This window comes from Centrocercus urophasianus, unplaced genomic scaffold, assembly GCF_019232065.1.
Source record: "Centrocercus urophasianus isolate 14NV4802_14NV808 unplaced genomic scaffold, USGS_Curo_1.0 seq_73, whole genome shotgun sequence".
Lineage (NCBI taxonomy): Eukaryota > Metazoa > Chordata > Aves > Galliformes > Phasianidae > Centrocercus > Centrocercus urophasianus.
The window spans coordinates 11,105,935-11,118,451 of NW_024885344.1; the positions used below are offsets into that span (position 1 = coordinate 11,105,935).

The window sequence follows — 12,517 nt, forward strand, 5'->3', positions numbered from 1 at the left end:
CTAATTTCTCAGCTTAATTGCTCTTCTATTCCCAGCACCATGTTCCTGAAGCATGGCACAGCCCCACACTGGAAGAAGCCAGGCAGGGTCTCCCTGACAGAACAACACAGCTGTTCTGATGCTGAGATCTGATGCTCTCATTTGGATGGGTGTGAATTAAAACCAGAGTATCGTGGTGGTAATTTCCATGCAGCACACACAAAGCCTGGCACCAGCAGGGTCACAGCCATATCATGGCAGCTCTGCCTTCTGTAGCAGTGTCAGAGCCCTTCCTGTCACAGTCCCACTGCTTGCAGAGATTATGGAATCCCATTCATGTGTATGCCCCTTACCCTGCTGCAGAACAGCTCTGACTGCCAGTGACTGGGGGAAAAGAATGATTTTGTACAGCTGCCCTAAGCCCTAAGTCCCGCACTGCACAAACTAGACAAGGCACAGCTCTCACTTGAGTTTCCTCATTCTCTTTTATAGCTTCTCAGGAAACAGCTATTCCCCTTATCACAGCAGATCACATCAGTGCCACCAAGCATTATCCAGGCCTTATAGGTTTTATGAGACTGAAAGAGGAGTTGACACCAACACAGCTAACCTTGCATGGCACAGACACACTGAGTGGCTCATGTTTTTGCTGGTGGGAACATCTATCCCCAAAGTGTTCTTCTGAGGGACCTTAGCCCCTAGTTGCCATCCCTGCCTCTGCCCAGAAGGCAGGAGCAGCACATCCAGAGCCTGAGCCGCAGGGTCTGTCCCCTTCTGAATTTGCAGTCAGGTTTGCCTGTCTGCAAAGCACCCGTCAAAGGAAGCCATGGCGGAAGGACTGCCCCATGCTCCTGCCTGGTACCACCTCTCCTCATCACCCCGGTGTGGATAGACAGCTCAGCTGAGAGGGAGAGGACTAGAACAAGACCCTCTTCTCCCACTGAAACATGGCTAAGGGCCCTTTTTGGTCTGGTTGCAGAGTGCGTGCTGCAGGAGTGAAAGATCCAAGGCCATGAAATTGCGAATGGCCTTGTGCACTGCTCAGCAACAGCCTTGAAGTCCTTGGAGGGACCGTGGCAAATCATTTTATTCCAACCAATGTACAAATAACCTGGGCGCCTCCAGTTTCCCAGCAATGCAACAAAACCCAGGGACAAGCCATGCTGCATGCTTGCATATCGCACTGGTGCTACATCACGCTGAGGAGCTACCTTGCAGCAGGCAGCTTCCCACCTGCAGGCCTGGCCAGCACTCGCTGTTACCAGCTTCTTGGTTCAGTGCGGAGAGAACAGCCTCCCCTCCACCTGCTTCTTCCTTCACCGAGCATGTCTGCCTCATTAGCTCATCCTCTGCCGTCTCTCGTTCTGTCTGCCTTCTCCAGCCTGTCTCTTTGATCATCCATATGCTGCTCTCATAAGGAGCTTTTCTCAAGGTTTAATTCTCCGGCCTGCCGCGTCACAAAGAGGCGCCACAAAGAGTTGTGAGATACATCCCAGGGACCGCTTATCAAGATGTACCTTGCCATTCAGAACCCGTTTTCATGGTGGCTGCTCTGATGCTTAAATAAAAACTGTACTTCCAATGAAAGAATGTGCCTGGGCAGCCTTTATTTCCCACTGTATTCCCCGCTCCCTATCTCTGAAATATTCCCATTCTCCACCTCCAAGCCAGAAGAGGAGCTGCCCCATTACGTCTGAGAAAATCAGCTAAAAAATTTATGTAAAAAATAACTTCAAGATACATTGAAAATAGCAAAAAGCCAAAATCACACAGAAGTGGATCAGCAAAGCCTGGCAAACATTAGCGGCTGGAGCTTCCAGCAAGCAGGGGTTGGCTTTGGCAGGATGGGTGTGGGAGTGCAGTGGGATACCCGGAACATCCCACAAGGCAGGGGCTTGGGTTTGGGTCCTTCCTGTGCCCCTTCACCAGCAGGTTGGGCAGGGGAAAGCACAACTTAGAATCACAGAACGAACCATAGAACAGCTTGGATTGGAAGGGACCTTGAGCCCATCCAGTCCCAGCCCCCTGCCATGGGCAGAGCTGCCACCCACTAGAATCGGAGTGCCATCCTGTCTGACCCGCTCCCCACCACGCCCCCAATCCAGGGGAGCACACTGTGGGTGTCAGTGCTCCCCTCTTTCACTATTCCCCTCACTACAACCATTTTCTGTCCCCCTGTCAAGTTTTCCCTATAAGCCCCCCTTGGGAGCAGAGGCCAGGACATGCTCCATCCCAGCACGGAGGGGTGACAGTGGCTGGGATGTACCCAGCCATGCCTGGCGAAGTCCCTGAGCTGCACACCCTGCATTCCGCAGCACTGATGGAAGGGGGTCTCGCTCTGAGCCCCTTGGTGTCCCCCCCACTGGGTGTCTCATCCCCATAGTATGCATAGCCAACACAGCAGGTTTCCCTTTGCCTGCCTTTCTCCCCGGCTCATTGTGATCAGCCATCACATCGAGAGGAGGCGGGGAGGAGGCAGCCCGGCTCAGAGCTCCTCTTGCAGCCTCTCGACTCGCATCAATCTGCGTCACCCCCAAGCTGGCACCTCCTTGCCCCCCTCGGCCCCTTGCACTGGGGGAGGGAAAGGAGTGAGGGGGCAAGAGGAAGATGGTGAGGCTGAAGGCGAGCGACGGTTCTTCCCCCAGGATAGGCTGAGAGAGATGGAAAACCCCCGTGTCCCTTCCTCCAACTGATCCGGATCGGACCCTGCCCACCGGCTGAGTGATGCCTCGGCACCACGGGTGCGCGTCCCCGTGCTGCCGCTGCCGATGTACCCTCAGCCCTGCGCTCTGCTTCTCTCGCCTCCCGCTCGCTCTTTCTCCCTGTGTTTATTGCTCGCAGGGGATTACAGCTCGCTCCCCAGGCTGCCCTCTGAGTGCGCGGCTCCTCAGCCCCACGTGTGGTGCGGCCAGCTGGCCTTCTGGCCACCGAGCCCGTGCCAACTAGAGCCCTCCCTGAGATTGCTGGGCGAAAAGGCACGTTCTGCTGGATTTGCTTTGGGATTGCCCAGGGTGCGCTGGAAAAGCCCCGTGTCTCAGAGGAGCGTCTGTCCCTGTAAGTAGAGCCGTCTCCCCGCCGCGCGTCCTCCCCAGCCTACCTGAGATCGGTGGGGCTGCCTCTCGGAACCAACCTCCCTGGGGAGGGCCACAGAGTCGTTAACGTGAAGCTGAAGGGCAACTGTGTAGATTTTAGCCCAGTTCAGTGCGGGCAGCTGAATGTACCTTCTCTCAGACTAGCACTGGGTAGGTGACAGATCCAGCATCCAGCAAACGTGCTTTGGGGTACTGTGCATACATGTGGGTGCATGTGTGTGTGCGTGTACAACTCCACAGGCAGAGCTCAGGGACATATCTGCTGACATGAGGCGGAGGCTGCCCTACCATTAGCATGCCCAAAAATAAGTGCCAAGCTGTATCCAGCAGGCTGAGCCTGGGATTCTGAACTTTAAAGAGAAAAGGGCAAAAAATACAGCATGGGGGAACTTTACAGCCTTTCCTAGTGTTGCCTCTGAGAGCAGCTCTGCTTGGGAGAAAAGGGGGAGAGAATTGAGTCTAAAATGAGCGGAAGCCTCCAACAGATTTTGCTTGTGGTGGGAAGACTGTGTGAGTGGTAGCGTGCACGTATGTCTGCATATGGATGCATGAACCAACACGTGCACACACACATGGTGCACAGGGCATCCTGCCCCCTCCTCTCACTGCCTGCCCAGCACATTGCTGCCACCGCCTCTCATCCTAAGCAAGAGAGATGTGTGAGCTCAGGTCTCTGCTGTGCTTGACAGAGGCTACGGCCAAAGAACTATGCCTCAGGACCACCATTTGTATCATCGGGGGGAAACCAAATGTGCTGGCCCCAGCACATCCCAGTTGCGGGCAAGTAGGATTTAAGGTGCAGATCTGTCAGAGGATGGCAGGAGGAAGGAAGAGCTGTTGTGGCAGAAGTGGGGCACCACACAGGGAAAGGAACCCTGGAAGATAGCCCTGGGAGGCTCAGAGGGACCTGTCACAGAGCAGGGGACGGGCTGGCAGGGAGGAGGCGGGCTGCCGTCACTTGGGCCCATTTCGGGGGGAGGATCTCTCTCTAACCGCTGTGGGCAAACAACATTTGCGAGGGAATTATTCCACATGAGCAAAAGGCTTGAGGGAGTTGTCTCCCCATCAGACATCAGCACAGGCTCTGTGGCGTATCTTGTCCACTCGGAGGAATTATGGTAAATCCTCAGCAGAGGGGCAGTTTGCAAGGAGAAGGGGGGAAGTCCTCTTACATAATTTTTATGCTGGATTATGGCTTTACCCTTTCCTCCAGCAAAGTGAATGGCACATGCTAGCAAGGTGCACTCATCCTGGGTATCTCCAGCTCCCTGCCCCTCTTCTGGCTCTTCCAGCCCCAATGCAAAGGATTTGCCGAGCTCTCTGGAAAGCAGAAGCGTCATTCCAGCACAGCAGGGAGGGCAGCAGCAGCAGTGGGCCACGAGGAGACCTGGAGCTGAGAGTCTGGGCAGGTCTGCAGTGACTGATCTGCACCCGCCTGTTGCTGATCGAGTTTCCCTCACTTGCCATGTTTGGTTACAAGCAGCTGCTCACAGTGCTTGACATCTGTCCCAGCCCTGGGTGGCTCAAGCAGTAATTCAGATGACCATACTGGGATGCTCCTGGCAGCTGGGTAGTGCTCCAAAGTGCCACACCACCACATGTGTTCTGGCTGTCAGTGGGAAGAAATGGGCTAGTGTCCCAGGCTGTTCCTGTCCTTGCTGCAAGAAACACCTCCCAACACACACCTGATTCCTGCAGTGGCTGTACTGAAGTGCTGGCTAGCAAGAATGCTCTGTGTGTCTTGGGGGATGCTAAAACTGAGTTGCATGTCTAAATACCAGTTCAAATGCATTTTGGATAAATCAAAGGGAAGGTTACTTCACCTGCGAGCTGAGGATTACATGAAATACAGTTTTATTCATATTGCTAAAACAAGCACTTGAAAGCTAGGAGGTGTCAGCATTCAGAGCAGATTGTTGTCTATGCTGGACTGCAGCCCCTGGTACCATCTCCCTGCATGCTCACAAGGCTGCCTCGCTCAAGAACTGCACTGATGGTGCTGGAGGAGGGAACCAGGAGACTGTTATTTTTTTGGAACAGCTAAGCATGTGCCTCTTTTGTTTGTTTACTGCCTGACATCCCAGCCTTTCAGGCAATACATCATCATGCATTGTCATGTGGTGTTCTGAAGACTTTCTCTGCTGTAGCTGCCTCACTGACAGTAGAGAATTTAAGTTGTTGATGACGCATGAGGATGGTTATTTGCTTGCTGTCAAAAGGGAGACGAAGATTTCCCCTTAGCTAGGCAGGGAAGGAGCAGCAGGTGCAGGACTGGATCCTGGGGCGTCTTGGCTCCCAGTGTCACTAATTCCTTCAGACTGTACCAGTTTGCTGGCTATGCTGCCAGCATTTTGGAAAACAGCTGTGAGTGCTCAGCAGTTCTGCAAAATGGCCCCTAGGGTCTTGTGTGGGGTACCCACAAAATTAGAAATGTACAGACTGTGGCCAGTTGCCAAAACTGCAGTTTAATATCTTGAGCTGTCCGTATAAAAATAGCCTTATTTATTACAACATCTTCATTGTTAGCCTGAGTACCATGTGTTGTTTGTACAGAGTTTGGCACGGAGCCCTGTGAAAAAAAAGCAGGAGTACCTGCTGGGGTGGGCAAAGGCTATGTTGTCATGCATATTTGTATGAATGGCTGAATAAAGTCTGTGCAGATAATTAACACATATAGGTACTGGCTTTGCAAACCATGTGGCATATTTTTTCATACAGCCTTTTTTAAAAAATGAAAATAAGTTTCTTTTTTATGAATAGGAAAACAAGACATACATAATGTATATTTATGCACTGAATCGTAGAATGATGGAATCATTCAGGTTACAAAAGACCTCTAATCTCATCTAGTCCAACCGCCAGCCCACTGACCACGTCCCCCAGTGCCACATCCACATGGTTCTTGAACACCTCCAGGGACAGTGACTCCACCACCTTCCTGGACAGCCTGTGACGATGCATTATCACTCTTTCAGAGAAGAAATGTTTCCTAATATGCAGCCTGAACTTCTCCTGGCATAACTTCAGGCCATTCCCTCTGGTCCTATCGCTGTTACCTGGGAGAAGATGCTGACCCCACCTCAGCATAACCTTCTTTTAGGGATCTGTAGAGAGCAGTGCCTCACAGCCATCACAGGACAATTTGAGACCCAAATTCACACTGGGGTCATCCATGCCTGAACTCCAAGCAAAGGCTGCAGCCTGAAATTAGGCCCCGCAGCTGTGCCCCTCCTTGCTGTGAGGAAGTTGGGAAGCTCCCTTTGGCCACTCTGCAAAGCTGAGGTTTTGCTGTGAGATGCCCATGTGAGGACAGAGGGTCTGAAGTAGGACCTGCCCTGCATCCAATAATATGGATGGGATGTGAATGTTGCCATGCCCTTATCTGTTCTATAGCTGCAGAAAACTAAATTCACCTCAGACCTAAGACATCCTCCAGCCCCTGAAGGCCCTGCAGCATGGGGCTGCGTTCTGCAGGCCCACATGCATACGAGGAGGTGAAGCTCTGGGTTCTGATAGCTGTCACCATGTCCTGAGCTATGGGCAATGTTCCCACCTTGTAAAGAGTGTGTGTCCCAGTGATCCTCAAGTATCCTCAGACCCTGTGTAGTTTGTGATGACTTTGCAGGGACATCCCTCCTGGATGCTCTGGGAGGATGATGGGGGATGATGGTTAAGAAGATTTCCAGGCCAGTCTAACAGGCAACACTGCAGTACTGGGGCCACAGTGGCAACCAAGTGAAACAGATCCATGCAATTCACTAAGGCAGAAAAAGAAATCAGCAAAAGGTCTCCTTCATAGTTCAGTATAAACGCATCATGTGTGAACAATGAGAGCCAGCCGCTCCTTGGGAGGTTTGCCAGGAGCTGTGTGTGTGCTGGGTCGCCGATTCCCTTACGGTAAGAGCAGAGAGGATTTTTACTGCTGGCATCTCATGCTCTGCCCCACCACAGATCATCATGCCTGGTTGATCCCTACCCCTAGGAATACGCCAGGGGCACGAGCTTGTGAAGTGAGACACCAATGAACTCCTTCCCTCACCCCACTGTCTTTGCTGCCCCCTCTCTCTCCTCCCGCTCCAGACACCGAGCAGGAAGCTACTGTCCTTGCAGCTGATGGACTGACTCTAAAGGACTGCAGCCATGGACCTGCAGACAGGGTGCAATGGGAGGAAAAGTGGGAGTGACACTCAGCAGCTTGGGTGGCAGCGATCTTCCATCACTCTGGCTTCTTCACTTTGCGGTATCTCAGCTCCCAGAAGTAAAAGTAGTGAAGCAAGCACTAGGAAGGTTAGTGAGCTTGGGGTCTGACCAATTTCAGAATGCAGACTATGAAAAAAGGCAAAAGCAGCTCCTGGGCTACTGCAGATAAGAGCGGTTTCAGATAAGGAGGTGTGGGATGTTCAGTATGTATGGCATCACCCAGGCTTGCCGAACCTCATCTGACTGTACTGACTGGGAAGCATAGGTAGAAAGGATTATGACTGAAGTACCTTGGTCCAGATAAGATGTAACAGGTTTCTTGGAACTGATCTGGAGGCCCACTGACTTGGCTGTCTGGCTGTACTATTTGACAGATGTCCATCTGCCCAGAGACAGAACTGTGAAGGGTTGATAATGAAACTTGCATTTTCCTATCTGGCTGCTAAATTGATGTACCTCCATTTTGTACTCTGAGCATGTAAATACATCTTTCATTTCAGACAGGCTGGCAACTTCCCTGGTACAGACTCACTGCATCCTTTGCCTCTAATGAGAGACCTAAGGAAAGGACTGGGTCATATTGAGATTTCTGAGCCCCGACAATCCTTCTCAAACATGGGCCCAAACTCTTTTTTTTGAACACAAGTGGAATAAAACCAACAAAGGATTAATTTCAATTTCAGAGTACCATCCAAGTGAGAAACGTGGAAGGTATCTATGTGTGGGGTGGGGAGGGAGATGAGCAGCACAGCACTGGGATTCTCCCACTGAATCGCCTTCTCTCCTGGAGGCTCTCTGTGGGGTAAGCCGCCCACTCACCACCCATCAGGCTTGGCAGGAAGGGAGTGCAGTGCTCTAAATGCCAGCAAGCTGAAGGACACCTGCGAGGTACAGAAATGGAACCAGGAGCCAAACTGGGCCTCTCTCCGATCTGCTGAGCTGGGAGAGGCTGCAGTCCTTCTGCCAAGGGCTGAGTGGGAGGATTAGGGGTCTGAGCTATTACTGACCATGGGATTAACCCCTGCAGGAAATTAAAGTTGTAGAGAACGCTCTTCACAGCTGAGAGAAAAACTGGGATCTGGATTAGAACTGGCAGAGCTGGTGACAAGCCACCACCCACAGCCAACTGTTCCCAGCTGGATCAGAAAATGTTATCTCAGTCTTCAGGCAGAACCCCCCTCCACATCTCACTTGGTTATCAATTTTTGCCAACAGTGAGAGAAGAACAAAACACACATTTTAAATTAAAAAAAAAAAAAAAAAAGAGGAAAACTGGGAGGCCAGCTCACGTGTCTCTCTGCTGAGCCCCTCTCCCACTCCTCACCCGCTTCCCTGCACATCGCCCGCGCTCTGCTGAAGGAAGCACGCACGTGGTCTGTCGCGCTCAGAGAAGACGCTGGCACACACATGGCTGGATTTCTTCCTGCCAGCTGCCCCCTCAGCTCTCCTCCTGCTGCTGCTCTGGGCCTCCTCCATATGCCACACTCTTGCTTTGCTGGGACTTTCCTGTCACTCTTGTGTTGGATATCCCGGTCTCCCCACCTGCTTCCACAGACTCCCAAGGAATTTCACTTCTTCGCTGCAATCTGGGTCTTCCCCAATGATGCTGCCCCCTGGCTCCCCTCAGGATGCTCTGTGCTTTCTCACATGGTTCAATGAGGCTTGGTGCCCTGGGTTCAGCCCCTCTGACCCTCCTCAGTCTCCTTGTTGTGCATTGATCAGGAAGACTTTGGATGCAAATAATGTCTCCTGTTTAAGGTACAGGATGAGGAATCAAGACACTTGGCTCCCTTCCTGATTCTGGCACAGGTCTGTTGGATAACTGTGGGAAAGCCCCATCAAAACTCCTTTACTCTGTGTAACTTTGATAAGACCCACACATTTCTGCAGTGCAGAAGAGCATTCACAAGTCCACGCAATTCTGAGCAATCACTGCACTTGGCAGCTTTGAAAATCCTAAGCTGGGAATTGATGTAGGGCCATGACGAAGTACTAAGAGCTGGGCAGCTGAAACTCCAACAGCTAAACTCAGCAGCCACTATAACCTCTAAGATGGTTTTCCCCTCCATAAAATGAGAATAAAACTGACCTTCCTTGGTAGCTTTGGGGAGGAAATGTTTGTTTTACAACAATCACATTTGCATTTCAGAAGTGCCTACACACTGTCATCTCAAAGATCAGAAGATCTCTGACCTCATCACATCCCAGTGAATAGGGTGAGGTTTATTCACACTAAGTCAGGAATGTGACATTCCCTTACAACAGAGTGGGTTTTGCATGCTTTCTACTTACTTTATAGCTTTCTGTATGAGGTGTTTTGCTTTGCTGTGATCAATTGCTGCAAGTCAGATGGCACCGTTTCTTGTGCAGCTGGGTTTCTAGTGTGAATTTAAAATGTGCTTTCCATTGAGTGTGACAGCACAACACTAATGAATCCTGAACACTTGTGTTAATAAATCAGCAAGTGTTGGAAATGAAGCCCCCAGCTATTTAGCTTATAAGCACACTGGGGCAGTGACACACTGTATGTTTCTATAGTGGTGCTGAGCTTGGCTGCCAAGTCTGGGTGTTTTTGCAATCCAAATAAACAATAAACGAGGAGCTGCTGAGACAATGGGTTTCAGTGTGAACTCACTGCTGAACTGACCCAGGTCAGTGGAGGGATAAAGAATGGGTGTCATATCCCCAGTCCATCCTAAACTCACTTGTGGTACTGCAGAAGAGTGCAGCTTCCCACTAGGACTCGTCAACCAGGTTGCTTAATGAACTTGCAGTTGCTGCAGTCAGATGACATGGCTGATGTGTCTCCCTTCCTTACGTACAGACTCCCATCCTCCAAGTACTGATGGAGGAAGAGAGACAGGACAGCATGCTTTAATCACTGGGCTCTAGGGTACCAATGTTCCCCTTCATTATGGGCAACAGTAATAAAACACAAAACCTAAAAGCAACAGGAAAGGGGGAGGGGGAGAGATAATCTTCTTTAAGTGTACCCCATGCCCTCCCTTGCCTTGGTGCTTTTCTGATAAAGCCTAAAGCAATTCAGCACCGGGAGGGGACTTCGCCATCATTCATCAGGGAGAGCGTGGGGGAGGGATGAACGTCTGCTTGCATTCTGGTAATTTATCACTGGCATCTGTCATAGCCTCTGTAACCTACCCTTTTTTAATATGGGTCACCCATATGCCCTGCCAGTGCCAGTAAGCCAGTCTGTTAGAGGAGTCTGATCCCCAAGCCAAGGTCCAAGCTTGGGTTAGTACAAAGGACAGGGAGGTAGAATCTGAGACAGAGGCTGTGGGCCTTGCTTGTGACCCTAGCTCATCCCAGTGACGTGCTGGGACAATTACTTGTCTCTATAGCCTTCATGTACCTGCTGGAAGATAGGATAATTTTGTCCATCTACCTACTGGCTCTGACCACAACTTTGTTTCTGGGGTTCATTAAGTACAAAATAACAGCAGCAATACTTACTGTCATGCTAAAAGTCATTCGTGAAGCTGAATTGGGAAGATACTAAAGCAGTATTTGGATGCAGTCAACAGAAGCCCCCCTCACCATCACAGTGTGCTCCTTAGGATCCTGCTTAGCAAAGCCAAGGCTTTGAAGTGATACTGCAAATGTGACTGGTATCTGGGCAGGGAGAAGGAAGCACCAGACAGTGACGCTTTCTGCTGTACCTTTTATGCCCTGGCAAGCACTGGAGAGTCATTACAAATGTCCCCAGCACCCCCCCAGCAGTAAAGTTCCCTGGTTAAGCTAATTAGGGGAATCCTCATTAGAGTCCTCTGGGAAGTCTGACAGCAGGCCAAATGTCCAAGTGGCACTTCAGCTCAGTGTATTTTTGGCCTCTGGAGCCCACGGCAAGAAATGGATGATTCCGTTCTGCTGCTTTGAGCTGAAACTAAAAAAAGTTGCGTTTTACTGTCCTATACCAAATGGCAAGAAGCAAAGGTCATCAGCCCTGCAGGCTCTGCTGTTCATTCCTCCAGAATCTGGAGAAGAGATTCAGCTCTGGCAGCTCTGGAAGACAGTGTCCCATGGAGCAGAGGGGAACTGGCTGACAGGTTTTTCCAGGGTGAAGAACTCATCCAATAATCCTGAGAGAAAGATTAACATTGGGTTTGTAGAGCCTTTGGGTATCTTCAGAGTGTTCAGAGCTGCAGCTGTGTATACCATCGCTAGGCTCCAGTCAGTCCCCATTCAGTTCAGAATGGATGGCACTGTGCCTCTCCTCACGGGCTGGGGCACTCCTGGGTCTGGCATAGTCCTCACTGCTGGGTAAGTCCCTGGCTGTAAGGCTGAGAGCAGCCAAACAGCTCTGGTGAAGCTCTGGGGAGCCCGGAGGTGCGGGCAGGTCCCAGGTTGTTCCAGGACCATGAAGTTCCCAGTGCTGCATTTACCGTAGACACGTGACTTCAGAGGAGAAATGCAGAAGCTCATTGGCCCCTTCAGTTAGGCATTCAGGAACCCTTACCTATTCCAAATCTCATGCTCTGCCCCCTGAACAGATGCTATGCTGGGAGAAGTAGGCATTTTCATGCAAGACACGGATGACATGAATATGGGTCACAGAAGAGTCCCAGGTACACGTGCAAGCCCAACTCTATGGACATGTTTGTAAATGCAAGCTAGATTAGCAACTATGTATGTCTGTGTAAGCATATGATGGTATTTGCTTTTAAATCTTAGAAACATATGAATGCACAAAGGTGTGGATGTAAATCTGTAGGACAGGGAGTACTGTGTTTGTGTGACATGCTTTGAAAATAATCATGGGTTTATCGAAGTACCTCCATCTTTGTGCATGTTGCAGCACAGGAGACAGCATTAAAGCCTGAACAGGTGTTAATCACTATGCACTGCAATAAATTCTAAACATAGGGAGAGGGCTTATTTATACACTGCTGCTCCTCCCACCTTGCACTCGGTGCTTGAGCCCTGGCACTGTCTCATAGGAAGAGATGCCTGTGAGGTACCAGGGATGGATGTGGGAGCTGGACATTGCCATCCAGAGCAGAACGGACCAGGGGTACAAACTCCGACCCTGTCACCAATCTCGGGTATGCAGTGCTGCTATCAGCACCTCGGCATTGCCTGGGGTTGGCGTGGTGGAATGGAGCAGCAGGCGGGGGGAAACCCTGGCCCTGGGATGGAAAGGGGGCCTGGGCTGAGGGGGATCACAGTGTCATGAAGCACCCAAGCAAGCTGGGTTTGTTGTTTTTTTTTCCCAAAGCCTAGCCCCCCTA

The 12,517-nt window shown here is 50.9% G+C and overlaps 1 protein-coding gene across 1 annotated transcript in view; it reads right to left on the bottom strand.

Annotated features, from left to right (window-relative positions):
• The window catches only part of CACNA2D4 (calcium voltage-gated channel auxiliary subunit alpha2delta 4), a 113,619-nt gene that overhangs the window by 19,143 nt on the left and 81,959 nt on the right, over nt 1-12,517 (bottom strand). The window lies entirely within an intron of this gene.